This window comes from Carassius auratus, chromosome 10 (genome assembly GCF_003368295.1).
Source record: "Carassius auratus strain Wakin chromosome 10, ASM336829v1, whole genome shotgun sequence".
In the NCBI taxonomy this organism is placed as follows: Eukaryota; Metazoa; Chordata; class Actinopteri; order Cypriniformes; family Cyprinidae; genus Carassius; species Carassius auratus.
In genome coordinates, this window is record NC_039252.1 from 8,508,969 (window position 1) to 8,523,402 (window position 14,434).

At 34.0% G+C, this 14,434-nt stretch overlaps 1 long non-coding RNA gene and 1 pseudogene across 1 annotated transcript; both read right to left on the reverse strand.

The window, feature by feature from the left end:
* Positions 1 to 917: 917 nt before the first annotated feature.
* The window catches only part of LOC113109457 (amine oxidase [flavin-containing] A-like), a 37,797-nt pseudogene continuing 24,280 nt past the window's right edge, over positions 918 to 14,434 (reverse strand).
* Positions 5,859 to 9,861, reverse strand: LOC113109720 (uncharacterized). The gene is made up of 3 exons (XR_003293009.1): positions 9,063 to 9,861; positions 8,192 to 8,224; positions 5,859 to 6,623 (listed from the first exon to the last, which is right to left on the reverse strand). It is a non-coding gene; the product is annotated as an uncharacterized LOC113109720 (long non-coding RNA).

Genomic DNA, 14,434 nt, shown 5'->3' on the forward strand with positions numbered 1-14,434 from the left:
TCCAATATAATACACATCCCATTTTTTTCCTCAACTGTTTACTTTCATTTAAGAAATAACTGACAGTTTATATATATATATATATATATATATATATATATATATATATATATATATATAAAATTAGAAATGCGTTCACTGGCATAGTGTATTTCCAAACATACTCTCACAAAAATAGAATATTAGCTGCAGTTTATAATTTGCAACAATTTAACAAAGACAGATGAACGCAAACACAAAAATTAACAATAAGCAGTCTGTAAAGAACATGCAGTACCCCCTAATGTAATAATGTAATATAGTAGGCAAGTATACAGTGCATATTTGTTACTTGTTAATGATGATATTGTATAATGTTGTTTCTGAGATACTATTTATGTTACCATTTAACGTTTATACATTTTTCGAGACTGGTCGCAATTTGGCTAATTTTAGTTTTAATACATTTTCGCTTACCATATTATTGTTATTAAAATGATGTGGCACAACTAGAGCCATTAATCTCATTTGTCATGTTTAAAGAGGCTTTGACAAAATTCAGTGTCCAACTGGCAATATTTTCCTAAAAACAACAGAGATGGAGTTCACGTAGCTCATGGTGTGTTTGCTTCACTTTTGTGCTTTGATGTTTCATATTCACATAGTTACAATTATATGAGGCACCAAAAGCAAATTAGAAAATCAAATAAGGAAATTTCCCAAGTCAGCTTCATTATTAAGTACAAGATACAACAAGTGATTATACTGTAATGGTGTTTGATTTTAGAATACTGATACTTAAACTCAACAGCCGAAGGATTCAGTAAATAGGTCAAGTTGACATGAATCTGTAAATTACTGGGTTTTTTTTTTTTTTTTTTTTTACTTTTGTATTTTAATACAGTGGCTAAGTGTGGCCAATAATCCTTTTAAATCCATTAAAATCCCAATTCTGGTTTGGCCAACAGGAATGCCGTCACCAGAGCAGCTGCTGTCATTACCACACCGAAGAGATAGTAACTCTTGGACGACTTGCACTTTGAACACTTTCTTGGGTCACTGTGTTTCAGGGAGTCCAGTTCCTCCATGGACAGAGAAGAATGAAGAATCTGAGCCAGGACCGCAATAGCCACCCGCTGACCAGCCTGAATTGCCCCATTAATGTATCCACACCATTGGTTAGCCGTCTCTGTGCCTGCCCAATGAATCCTGACAAAAGAGACGGACAATTAAGAGACAAGACAATTACAAAATTAATCATGTTTAAAGTGTTTAATCAAGTATTGCAACTTCCTCTATAATTTAAAACCACTATGACCCGGGAGTACTAAGACCCGGAATGTGGAAAGTGTCAAGGTGACTGGTAAAATAAAGACTTCATGGTTGATGCCTATCGCCTATCAAAAATGATTAATGGTTATATTATTTTGTGCTAATAGCATTCATGAATCTTTAGGTAAGTATGTCACTGAACACTCAAAAGAGCTCTAGTCTATAGTAGTATCTACTACAAAATAAATAAACTATATATACAATGTATATAGATGCATTTTGTTTTTTCACAAAACGAGATTCCATCAAAATCAGTATTGCATCTGGATGGTACTGAAAAGAAAATTCTTAATTTTAAGCAAAATGCAATATATGCAAAGTTATTAGGTCATGTTTCTCACTTTTATTCCAAACCGTGACAAACGCCAGTCACCCTTTTTTGCTAAATGCGATATATCCACTCAACCAATCACAGTGCACCATTCCACGCAGTAATGGTAATGCTTTGAATACACCATGCACCCTAGTTTCCCTCATCTACTTTGTACATTGATGTCCACTGTGAATTTAACAGAAATAACTTTTAATTGGGTTCTCAAAAATGCTTATCGCTGCATTCAGCAACATATTTCCCATGCAAGGCTGTTTCCCATCCACCACGCAGTTTAGTCTTCATGCATTATGGATGCGTGGACTTAGTTGTTCACGAAACCCTGAGGGATATCCTTTACCCACAGTGCTTTTCACCTATGCTCTTTGTCAGTGTGAATCACTAAGACATAAAAGCAGTTTGTTTTCTATTCCACCATCTATGGCAGGCAAGATATGCTCTTCTAGCTTTGGAAGTACTTCATAAAAAGAAGCCAGCATAATATCTTAGAGTGTAGTCCTACAGTTTTAAAACTTTTCAGCCCCAGTATCACTTTAAAACAAAATCAGAACATCCAACAACCACCTTGTCATAACATTACTTGCGCCAGGGTTATTATAGTTAACTAAAACTCAAATCATAAAAAGCATTTATTACCTTAAATAAAGCAGTAACTAAAACTAAAATTTAACAGGAGACAGTTACAGTTTAAACAGCTGAGAAAGATGTATTTCTTCATAAAATTTGCTCACAGAGCAGAACACATTAAATTAATGTTAAATTGACAGCCCTAATTTTTAAGTATTATAATTTAACAGAACCTTTTTATGTATTACAGTGTACTACAGAACTATCTTGAGACATCTTGACTGGGATGCTTCAGAACTCTGTGCTAGTGGACCAGTCATTAATTAATGCTTAGGCCTTTTAATTATTCACATCTAATAGAAATCATTTAAATTTTCAGAAGCTAGAGTGAGGAAGAATGGATTGAGATTTAATGCATGAAAGAGTCTTGTAGAATCCCAAAGATCAAGAGCTTCAAGATCTCGTCTGTTTCAAAGTGGGTCAAGGGCAGATTACAGCCCTCCTTCAGGAAACGGCTCATCGCCCGCACAGGTACCAGACAAAATGGGAAGTCTGTACATGCCTCAGCCACCTTTATATGATGAACTCATTCCTCTCCTTATGGATTTAATTCTATTATGGAAATTTCCCCTGCTCTCTAGTCACCGCACACTCTCGCTTTCTCTCTTTCTGTACGTTCTCCTTGGGCGAGCATTAGTTCAGCCCTGTCAATCGCTTAACCGGGCCATTTCAAATAGCTTTTGCAATATTTCCCCCCGAGAGTGCTGTCCTTTTGACATCTAGTAATGCATTCAGGTAGCATTCGCATTTTAAGGTAAAATGCTAAAGGTAAAATCAACATAAAATGTATGTATTCTCACTTTTGTTTTTATCTACAGGTAATGTCTTCTAAAGTCAAGGCGATCAGTGATGAAAGCAATGGTGGTATCACTTTATTTCACAATACGTGTACTTTCATGGTACATGGTAAATATCTTGTAACTACAAGTGAGTGGTAACACAACACATGGTACTTACCTGAAGTGAATGTACATGGTGTCAAAATAAGAAACGGGGCTGCACATAACAGTCGTACATGCATAGTAATTATTTTGTACATACGGACAAGTATGGGTACTTACAGCCAGTGACCATACATGGTAACTAATTCGATACTTTACTGTACTTACTAATGTATATACATGGTAAATATGAATGTAGGTAAACCGCAATGGTTTACCCAATAATGTACATTTACTTTTCATTCATGTCATTCCAAACTTGTATTAATATATTAATATATTAATATATATTAATATTATCAATATTTTATTTTATATATACAGTTGTGCTCAAAATTATTCATACCCTTGATAAATATGATCAAAGAAGGCTGTGAAAAATAATCTGTATCATCAGTCCTTCAGATATTTAAAAATTTTTTTTTTTACTAAAATCTAACCTTTCATTGGAGAATAAGAATATAAACAATAAAATGGGAGATAAATGTCAGTATGAATTTATTTTTTATAGTTTTTTTTTTATTTATTTATTAATCTAATACACATTGGTCACAATTAATCATACCATTTTCAAGAGAACAGCTCTTGAGTCTTCACTTACAATGCCTGAAGCATTGAGAGAACATCTGACAGGAGATCGGAGACCATTCCTTCATCCAGAATCACTCCAGAGCCTTCAGATTTCCAGCTCCATGTTCACCCCACTCATTTTCTATAGGGTTCAGCTCAGGGAACTGGGTTGGCCAGGGCAGAAGCCTGATTTTGTTCTCAGTGACCCATTGTCCTGTTGGAAGATCCACCCATGGCCCATTATAAGATTTCAGTTTTAAAAATGTTATCCATTAGTATTATTATGTCATCTATCTGAACAATATATCCAGGATCTCCAACAGAAAAATAGACCAACAACATTAAAGATCCAGCAGTATATTTTACTTATACTTCCCACTGAACCCAGTCTTGTTTAATGTTTCAGTAGTGTCTAGCAAATACATATGCTGAAGTTTGTTTTTGGATGAAAGCGTGTTTTTTTCTTTCTTGAAACCCTCCCAAACTGAGGTTTTTTTTCTTCTAGGCCTTCTGACCCCAAGACTATTTTCTGCAGTTCTCCAGCACTGATCCTTTGACTCTTTTTCCACTCATACGCTACTCATCACCATGCATTAGGACGATAACGCATGTCCTGTTTTGGTGTCTGGACTACTCTTGTTATTATTAATATTATTATAGAATTATTATTATTATTAATCACAATTTATATAGTATATTTTACTAAATATTTTGGTGCCTGGACTACTGTTGTTATTATTAATAACAGTGTTTATTATTAATAATACATAGTAGTAGTGTTAAATATTCTAATACTATAAAAAAGTGCCTTGAATAGTGTCATTATTAATAATAGTGGTTAATAATAATAATAATAATTGTTGACGTTGTTATCAAATATGTTGCACAATGTTTTTGGTGCCTGGACAACTGTTATATAATATAATATAATATAATATAATATAATATAATATAATATAATATAATATAATATAATATAATATAAAATATAATATAATATAATATAATATAATATAATATAATATCTGAGCCCCTTTTATTGCCCAAAAAGACCCTTTTATTGCCCAAAAAGAACTGGATTTCTTTTTCTTTTTTTCTACTTTTTCACTCCAAGACCATAAAGGTAATCTATATGACACTTTTTCTGTATTCTCCAGAAGGTGTTCAATAGCTTTAATACAGGCTTGGAGTCGAATAGACTACTTTTATGGTGCTTTTTTTCACAGCCAGACCACTATGGTCACTCTATGAACAGCCATTGTATGGGAAAGAGCAAAACTCCTTTTGTGTTCTGTAGAAAAATACCAGTGGGTTTGTAAAGGCATGATGGTGAGTATATAATGACAGAATTTTCATTTTTGTGGGAACTATTCCTTGGACAGAGAATGTGAAGGAAATTAGGCACTGGAGCTTTGAAAGAGGCTTGAAGGGAATATGGCCAGTGCAGTGGATTGGTTTATCTGCCGAAAGGCTTTCGAAGACTCGGTGGTAATACGTTAGCATCCCAGGGATCATTACATTCACAGGACAGCCTCCGCTCCACTCCTCTTTTGCCCAGTCCTGAAAACACAACACAACAATTAACATTTTCAAGAAGTCAGAGTGAACTCTAATTTTGGGCTAAAAAATTCTCTGGGAAATATTAAGATTTCCCAAGAGAGGCAGATTTAAGATGCAGGTGCTATTTGCATTGATACTGACAAAATGTTTCGATGTCTGCCAGACAACATTTGGCAGACAGTCTTCTTGTTTCTCTTCACAATGAGCAGGGTATTTTTATATTACTGCAGCTTCACATAATCATAAACTCCCTGCAACCTCCTATTTCTCTCTTTTAATAAGGTCACCTCAATGAATTTTGTGTGGATTAGACTAAAATGTTCCCTTCAGTTCATGTCCAAACTGAATAAAAAGGTGTAGAAATTATTTATAATTTAATTTAATGAAGACGTGTTCATTATTCATGGAATTATTCATCATTAGAGCCCTGCAGCCTTTCTTCATGAAATACCCTGATGGTCTAAAGTGGGCATCTTGGTTAATGTTGAATGTTCTTCAATGTGCCTGTAGATTTTATAAAAGTACTTCCCAGCAAGCAATTTTGCGTCTAATAGACGTCTAATAGCCGTCTAAACACAGCCGAGACGTCTAGGCTAAATCGAGGCTAATTTTGGGCTGTCAGTGAAAATCTAATAGACGTCTAAACATACCCCAAGAATAGACAGCTATTAAATGACTACATATATACGTCTAATAGATGTCTAACCATAGCCCAAGAATAGACAATCAGACAGCTATTGAACGACTATATTTATACGTCCAATAGACGTCTAAACATAGCCCAAGAATAGACTAGTCATCAATTAGACCGCTAAACAACTACATACGTCTAATAGACAGGCAATATGGGTCTAGGCTAAAACAAGGCTGATTTTGGGCTGTCAGTGAAAATCTAATAGACGTCTAACCATAGCCCAAGAATAGACTAGTCATCCATTACACTACATATACATGTAATAGACAACAAAATGAGGCATAAGGATTCTTTTCACTCAAATATAACAGGTTCTCATAAATTAAAATCCATCCAAACAAATTGAATATAAAGGGATTTATTTTGAACAATTATATAGACAACAACAACTTGGACAACATTCAAACATAAAAATGAACAAATAAAACATTGGAAAAATATGTAAAACAATTAATTTTTAAGAATTAACTGTTTACTTTAGATCCATAACCCCCACCCCCTGCCCTCCCTGGTGCTTGTTTGAAATGATTAGAAATAGCATTTTTTATTTCACATTCCATAGCTGATGGAAAGCTGGTCATCACTGCGTCTGCCAAATGAGAAAAAGGAAAGAATTATTGCTCAAAAAAAAACATTGTTGACAATCCTTTTTAACTAATTAGTCAATCACTTTTGCTAGGATGATTTAATAGATAGAGTTAACAGAATATAGATTGAGACTATATAATTTATATCAATATAGACAATAATTTATATCAATATTATAATTAATATCAATAATTGAACATTTTTGCTCGCTTAGTGGTGATGCAATACGGCGTGTAACGATACGCGTATTAAACAATTCTGTACAAGGCATTATATATATATATATATATATATATATATATATATATATATATATACACATATATAGGCTATATAGACACACACATATACATATATATCTGACATTTTCTTCTCGAATGTTCATTTTTATCAAGCTCATATATGCAAGTTCTGTAATTTCACTTAAAATGGCAATGAAAATGACCTATTAATTTTCAGCGAGAGCATTAACTCGATCTCTCAAGCGACGCCATTCTCTTAGATATTTGGGATCCATAACTTCTGAATATGGAAATAAAATTAACATTATAATTGATTATGTAACACTGTTATCCCAAGACATGTCTGACTACTACCATAATGTGTTTTGAAACTGAAATACAGTATTTTTTTAAATTATCATTCTAATGAAGGTGAAAACAGATTTTATTTTCATTTCTACTTTAGTTCTTCCCTCAAGTTTAAAGGGATAGTTCACTTCGAAATTAAATTTTGGTATGTTTTAGCTTACCTTAAGAACGTCCAAGATGTAGGTGTCTTTGTTTCCGCAGTAGTTTCAATTTTTTAGGTCAAACTATTCTTGTCTGTCAGTCATATAATGCAGGTCTATGGTCACCACCTAAAAAGGCCATGCACAGAGAAGTCCAAATTAAACAATTCCCCATCGTAAGTACACATTGATGGACTAAGACACGAAACGAGCAGTCTGTGTGAGAAAATGAACAGTATTTATATCGTTTTTACCTCTTGTACACAGCCACGTCCAAGTGATATGAGGGCTCGCGTGCTTCCAGGTGTGTGATGCGTCCGCGTTCTGGCTTAATTTGCGCAAGCGCCGCACTTAGACTAAGCCAGCCCAGAATGCGCACACACCGAAGCACGCGCGCCCTCAGATCACTTCGACGTTGCTGTGTTATAAGAGGTAAAACGATATAAATACTGTTCGTTTTCTGACACAAACCGCTCGTTTCGTGTCTTAGACTATCAGTGTGTATGGTGGGGAATTGTTTAATTTGGACTTCTCTGTGCATGCTCTTTCAGGTGGTGACCATATAGACCTGCATTATATGACTGACAGACAAGAACAGTTTGACCTAAAAATATAAAAATTGAAACTACTGCGGAAACAAAGACACCTACATCTTGGATGCCCATAAGGTAAGCTTAAACATATCAAAATTTAATTTCAAAGTGAACTATCATTATAAATCATTCTTTATCACTTACTCATATAACTCTAATAAACATAAAAAATACTTATAGGCGTAGTTCACTTAAAAAAAATAAAAAAATAAAATAAAAAACAACAACATGTAATCATTTACTCACTTTCACTTGGTTCCAAACCTGTATGGCTTTCTTCTGTTGAACACACACAAAAAAATATATTTTGATGAATGTTGGTAACAAGACATTTAATGGTAGTCACTGACAAGTGTTCTGTATATTCAATTGCTGTACTTTGTTGACTGATTGCAGGATAATTTCCAATAAACAGTGTCTTTAAATCAAATAAAGTGGATTACATCACTCCAGTTCTGAGGTTTTTACACTGGCTATCTGTCTGTCAAAAAATTAATATCCAAAAACTACAGTTGGTTATTAAATTAACATTTTAAGGCCAAAGTAAATTTCTAATCTTCTGATGCACTATGAACCATCCAGAGCAGACCTCTCAGGACATCTGGGACAGTAGCCAGCTACTTTTATATCTCCAAAGTCAAAACAAAACATGGAGAAGCAGCATTCAAATTTATATCTGAAACAAATTCACTGAAAACTGAATGTATGCTGCATATTTTAATTATTTACAAACTAGTTTAAAGACTTTATGTTTGCCACTACCTTTTATTAAATGGAGAGGATTTTTTTTTTTTTTTTTTTCATGTTGCACTATGCTGCTGTTAAATTTTATGTAAAGTACTTACAGAATTTGCTTTAAATCAACTCTAATTTAAATACAAATAAATACTGGTATCTTTATAATAATAAAAAAATAGTAATGATAAGTTTCATAGTTTCATGCTTACCACATTCATTGAATTTAGATACGTTTGCAATAACACGTGCAAGGTAACGTTAACTTTTTGGAGAAAAGTAGTACTCTGCAATGTTAATGTTAAAATGTCACGGTTTCTACACATTATAACAGCTAACTAATTTAAACAATAAACATATCAAAAATAACACGCATACTTACAAGATCGAAGTAGAAATGTGAAGGTTTTCACTCAGACTGTTGCTCACCCGTTGCACTCCGACAGCTGCCTCGTGTAAAATAAAATGGCGGAAATGTTTATCGCGAGATTTGGCTTAAGTGATCTAGTCACGCAATGGCATTAGTTCCAGTAGACATGTCTCAGTAGTGTTTCAATTGTGCCATCTAGCGGTTGGGAAATGCAATTGCATTTGATTAGATATTTTTATCGTAGATTGTGTATGAATGTTTGACAGAAAATATATATTAAGCTGTGTAAGCGAAAACATTTCAAAGACTAATATTCTAGGTCGCTGGTCTAAATCTGAGCCCAGATTGCAATGATTTCGCCAGGTGGGCTAAAGCAGACCGCATATAGCCCGTCCAATTCGGAGCTAAATCGTGATCTACCATGCCGTGAAATGACGTATTGAACCTTGATATCATACCAATGCGAACATGATTGAATATTAACCATTTCATGCACTGCCTGGCAAAAAAATACAATTAATCAGTTTTGACAAAAAGTGGGCTACAATAGCCGGGTCTGAATACGAGCTAAATCGTGGCTACGCACAGCCTACACATATAACATGTAAAATAAAGTAAACCAAACAACTTGTAATCACGTTAGACTCTGTGTACATGATGGAATATCATACATCTCACAAGTTATTTTGCAAAAAAAATACATTTATCCAGATTAAATGTTATTTGGGCTAAAAGTGGGTTACACATAGCCGGACTATATCTGGTCTATATTTAACCCAGACGTTGAAATGACGGCTATTGCTTGCTGGGTTGAAGCAAAACCATTAAACTATTTAAGCATCTTAGAATGATTTGCATGTTAATAATGTATTTTTTTTACTTTTTTGTTATTGTTTTTTTTTACAAGCAAATTTAATTATTGTTTATTAGCTCTATAACACGCATACTGGTCTTAAACATATCTGTAGCCATCTGACATTACTAGGCAGCCACTGCAGTTTAATCATGATCCAAATAAAGATATTAAGCTACTTTAGGTTTGAATTATTATTATTATTATTATTATTTTATATAAAAAAATTCATTTTAATTAAACTATTCTTACAAAATTTAAAGCAAAACAGAACATCTTTATCATTGTGAAATTATACTACATGAAAACATTGGAATGAAATCGAAACAAATTCTCTCTCTGACAGCAGGTCGCACCTGTGGAAAACCAGAAGTAAACTGTTTCCTTGGTTACAGGTGTAAACAAAGCAGTGCAGTACTTCATACAGAGGTAAGAGGAAAAGAAAATGTCATTGCCATTGAATGCAGTCAATTCCCTTCAGTGATACATTCATACAACTCACCCCAATTCAATATTTATATTTACTTCCTATATTTTGCGCAGCGACCTTGCTCTGCTTGCTACAGTATTCTTATATGCATCTTCAGCATCCCTAGCCTCTGTTAACATCCGGTTCCAGGTGTATTTTCTGTATTTTCTTTTTTACTGTTCCACTAGCTTCTGAAAATAACAGAAAATAAGTTCAAAGTCCCATCATGAATGCTGGGTCTTGTTTGTTTTCTGACAATCTACTGAACCTACTGGTAACTTGTTTGCCACGTAGCAATAAAAAATATACTAAAAACCTTGATTATTCTGGTTAGTCACATTGTACTGCTATTATTTTGAACAATACTGTATATATATATATATATACACACACACACACACACACACACACACACACACACACACACACACAGTATTTTGTAAAAAATAATAAACACACAAACAAAAACAATAGCAGACACAGCAATGGTAAACCTATGTAAATAAAACTGCCTGAAAGCAGGAAGTGGGAGTTATTTACTAATGTAGATAAAAAAAAATTCAGGGGCAAAAATGGATGTAAAAATAAATAAATAAATAAATATAATGCCTCAACTTTATGTCTAAATACCAATTATATCTAAGCCCATTTCCACTACTAATAAAAAATAGTTATGGCATAATTTGAAATTGTCATCATTTACATAAATCAAAATGATGACATAAAGTCAAAATAATGAGATATAACATATGAGTTATATATGAATATGATTCTGTGAAAGAAAAGTTGAAACTGACATAGTCATAATTAACAAGTCATAAGTATGAGATAAAAAGTTGAAATTGTGAGAGGAGTAATAATTATGAGATAAACTGACCATGGGTCCAGAGTTTTTTTTTTCTAACCTGTGGCCTAAAACTGGGATAGACTACAACAATTGAAATGATTAAAAAAGTCATAATTATGACATAAAAATATGTTTTGTCATAATTATGTCAGCCTTTTATTTCGAATGTCAGCTTTGTGCAATATTTATGATTTAATTAAATATTTTAATTAAATATGTTAAGATTTACCAGAGCCATATTTTTTAGAAAACATTTTGAGGTAATTATGATTTGTTGTAATTATGACACACAAAAAAAGACACACACAAAAAACTTTTTTATTTTATTTTTTTTTATTCAGGTTAATTCATTTAGTTTTCATTTTAAATTACATTTTAAAATAAAAATTCATAAAACAACAACTCATAATTATTATATAATTATGTATTGCAAAAAAAGACAACAAGTTGAATTTGTATGACTCTTTTTAATTTAATACATTTTCTTTTCATTTTTTTATTTAGACTTTAGATTTTATTTAGAAATTATGACTTAGTGTTTAATAATTTATGTAATAATTATGATTTACCAAAGCATTTTTGTTTTTGTGGTGGAAATGGGCCTTCATACAATGATGTTTTTATTATTAAGTTATTTAAAGCCTATTAAGGGAGAACGGATGTGCTTTAGCTTCTTTACACTATATGCATTAAACACCATCTGGATCTTTTTGAGTTGATGTGCCTTTGCTTTCCACAATGCACCTATAAGCCCAGTGCATGAGACCTCTCAGGGCACTCTTGGTAATTCTCTAGTTGAAAATGTAGCATATTTCCTTTCTCAGTTGCAGCTCATTGGAAAATGGCCTTGCCATCGGTAGTTCCATCATCCTCTCCCGCTCGCTCTATCCACAGGCCACAGAGTTGCTTAAGGCTATTCTCCCTTTTCACTTACAGTGCTAAAGTGGTCTGACACCCCATTTGCACCATGGCGGTAAAATGTTAACATACTGTTGAATCTGATGGCTGTCAAACCAATGTGCCCATTTGTCAATCTCATTTACGCCTCCAGCATGGTCTATGGTGCCTTTTTACCTCTCAGGGCAAATAAATTCCCATTTTGTTTGTGAAATGGTGCGTTTTAAGTACAATGGAGGACTGGCTCTCAGCTTTGGTCACGAGGAATAGAGGTGGCCGCAGAGATTTCCATTTTTAGTTTATGCTTGTGGCAGGTGTCACCCTGAAGGTTTTCAGAGTCATGCAGGAGATTTGACAGAGGTGATGAACTCTAGCAGGTCTTAATAGGTTTCATGCCTGATTCTAGACAATGTGTGTTATTTTCACATGCTGACTCATTCAGTGAGAACAGGAACTGCAAACTGAGAGCTTTGACATTTGGATCCACTCAAGTCTAAAAGATGTTTCTTCCATCCATTTTCCAAAAAGCTCACCCAATATAGGGTCGTGGGGATACTGGGTGTACCTCTCTATGTGTTCATTATTTTTTACAGCTGAGTTAATATACAAGAAAATCATACTTCTTACGGGATAAATTATGGGTCTGACCCATACAACCCCCCCCCCCCTCCCCAACCAATGGAAGACTGAACCAATCAAAATAAAAGGTTGAGTGAGTCTTAATATCTATCTAGATGGCAATGGCATTTGTAATATAATTTCCAAAAATGGAACTGGGTCACGCTGTTGACATTGCCTGAGGTCCAATTCATAAATGTATGAAAAACTAGTTTCGCCATCTGAATTTGCATTCCATGAATGCATCTTCAATGTTGTTGGATTGAGTTTACTGAAATTAACTTCAGTTTAAATTATTTTTAACTCACTATTGTACAAATTATACTACTTGTCCAGGGAGATTTGTTCCCCTTATTTCTTCACTATTTTTTGTATATAAAGGATACCTACATTAGTGCTAAATTAAAGAATTAGTTCACCCAAAAATGAAAATATGCTGAAAATGTACTGTTCTTACCTTCAGTTAGCAGCAATTACCAAAGTGGGTGCAGCTCAACTAATAATCAATTACCATTTATTTAAACAGTATATTTAATAAATAAAAATAAAAGTAACCACAATTTCTCCGCAATCCAAGATTAACATAAGTTACTCATACAGTTGCAGAGACAAACCTCCACACACTCAGTGGTGTCCGCAAAACCTAAAGACCTAAAATAAAAAAGCTTCCCGAGTCTAGTTTCCACATTTTTTTCTGCTGCGTCTAACAACGCAAGACGCCATAAAATATTTCTCTGTATTATTTTTCCATTTCTTCCATACACTCCGGGTGCCTCTAGATGCTACTAAATAAAGCTGTAGCTAAGGGTTTCGCAAGACAATGACTTTACTTTCTGTGACTCAGCGCACATATTGGCTGAAATTCGCCACATACCTTTTCTTCATTGTGAATGTAGGTGGACGCCTGCGGACCAAGGTACTTCACCAAGCTGGAGATCACAGCATCTCTTCTCTCCTCCATCTAAAATGAGCACAAAAACATTTAATCATCAACTTATCACAAAAAAGTATTAATATATGTGTGTGTAATTGTGCATCCATCCTTGTGAAAATGTACACTTCGAGTGAACTTTATATCCTAAAAGTATGTATAAATATAAAAAAAAAATGTACTTGCAGATTATATAATATTAATGAAATAAAAGGCTACATGAGTGTCGTAAAATATTTCTTACATATAAAAGTGCACGTCTTAAGAGGATCAAAAAAAGCACTCTTTAGAAATATAAATGTAAACTTTAATACATTTTCATTTAATTGCAAATAACATCACCAAACACATTACTTATACACTTCTAAAGTACATAGTCTCCTTAAAAAGTACTATTCTCCAAATTATGCTAAACTGTAATTCTTTTTCCCAAAGGGCGAGAACTGGGCTGAGTCTGGTTCTCAAACCTCCATCGATCCAAATAACTCAATCCCTCTTTGGTCTCTGTTCTCAATGAGTTATGGGCAGAAAAAAGCCAGGCCGCAAACCCTTGCTGTTACTACGTCAGCGAATGACAGATGTTAAGGGAACGTATAAAACCCTGCATCTGCATGTTGTGCACTTCCACTTGAACCGAGTGTCCCAGCCCATAATTCAGCCTACAGTTATGGCTTCGCACCAGGCAGGGGGTGGGGCGGCCGAGGAGGCATCTGCGGGGGTGTTATAAAAGTGTCCATGAGAAGTTGGAGGGCTAGCTACTTTCTCTAAT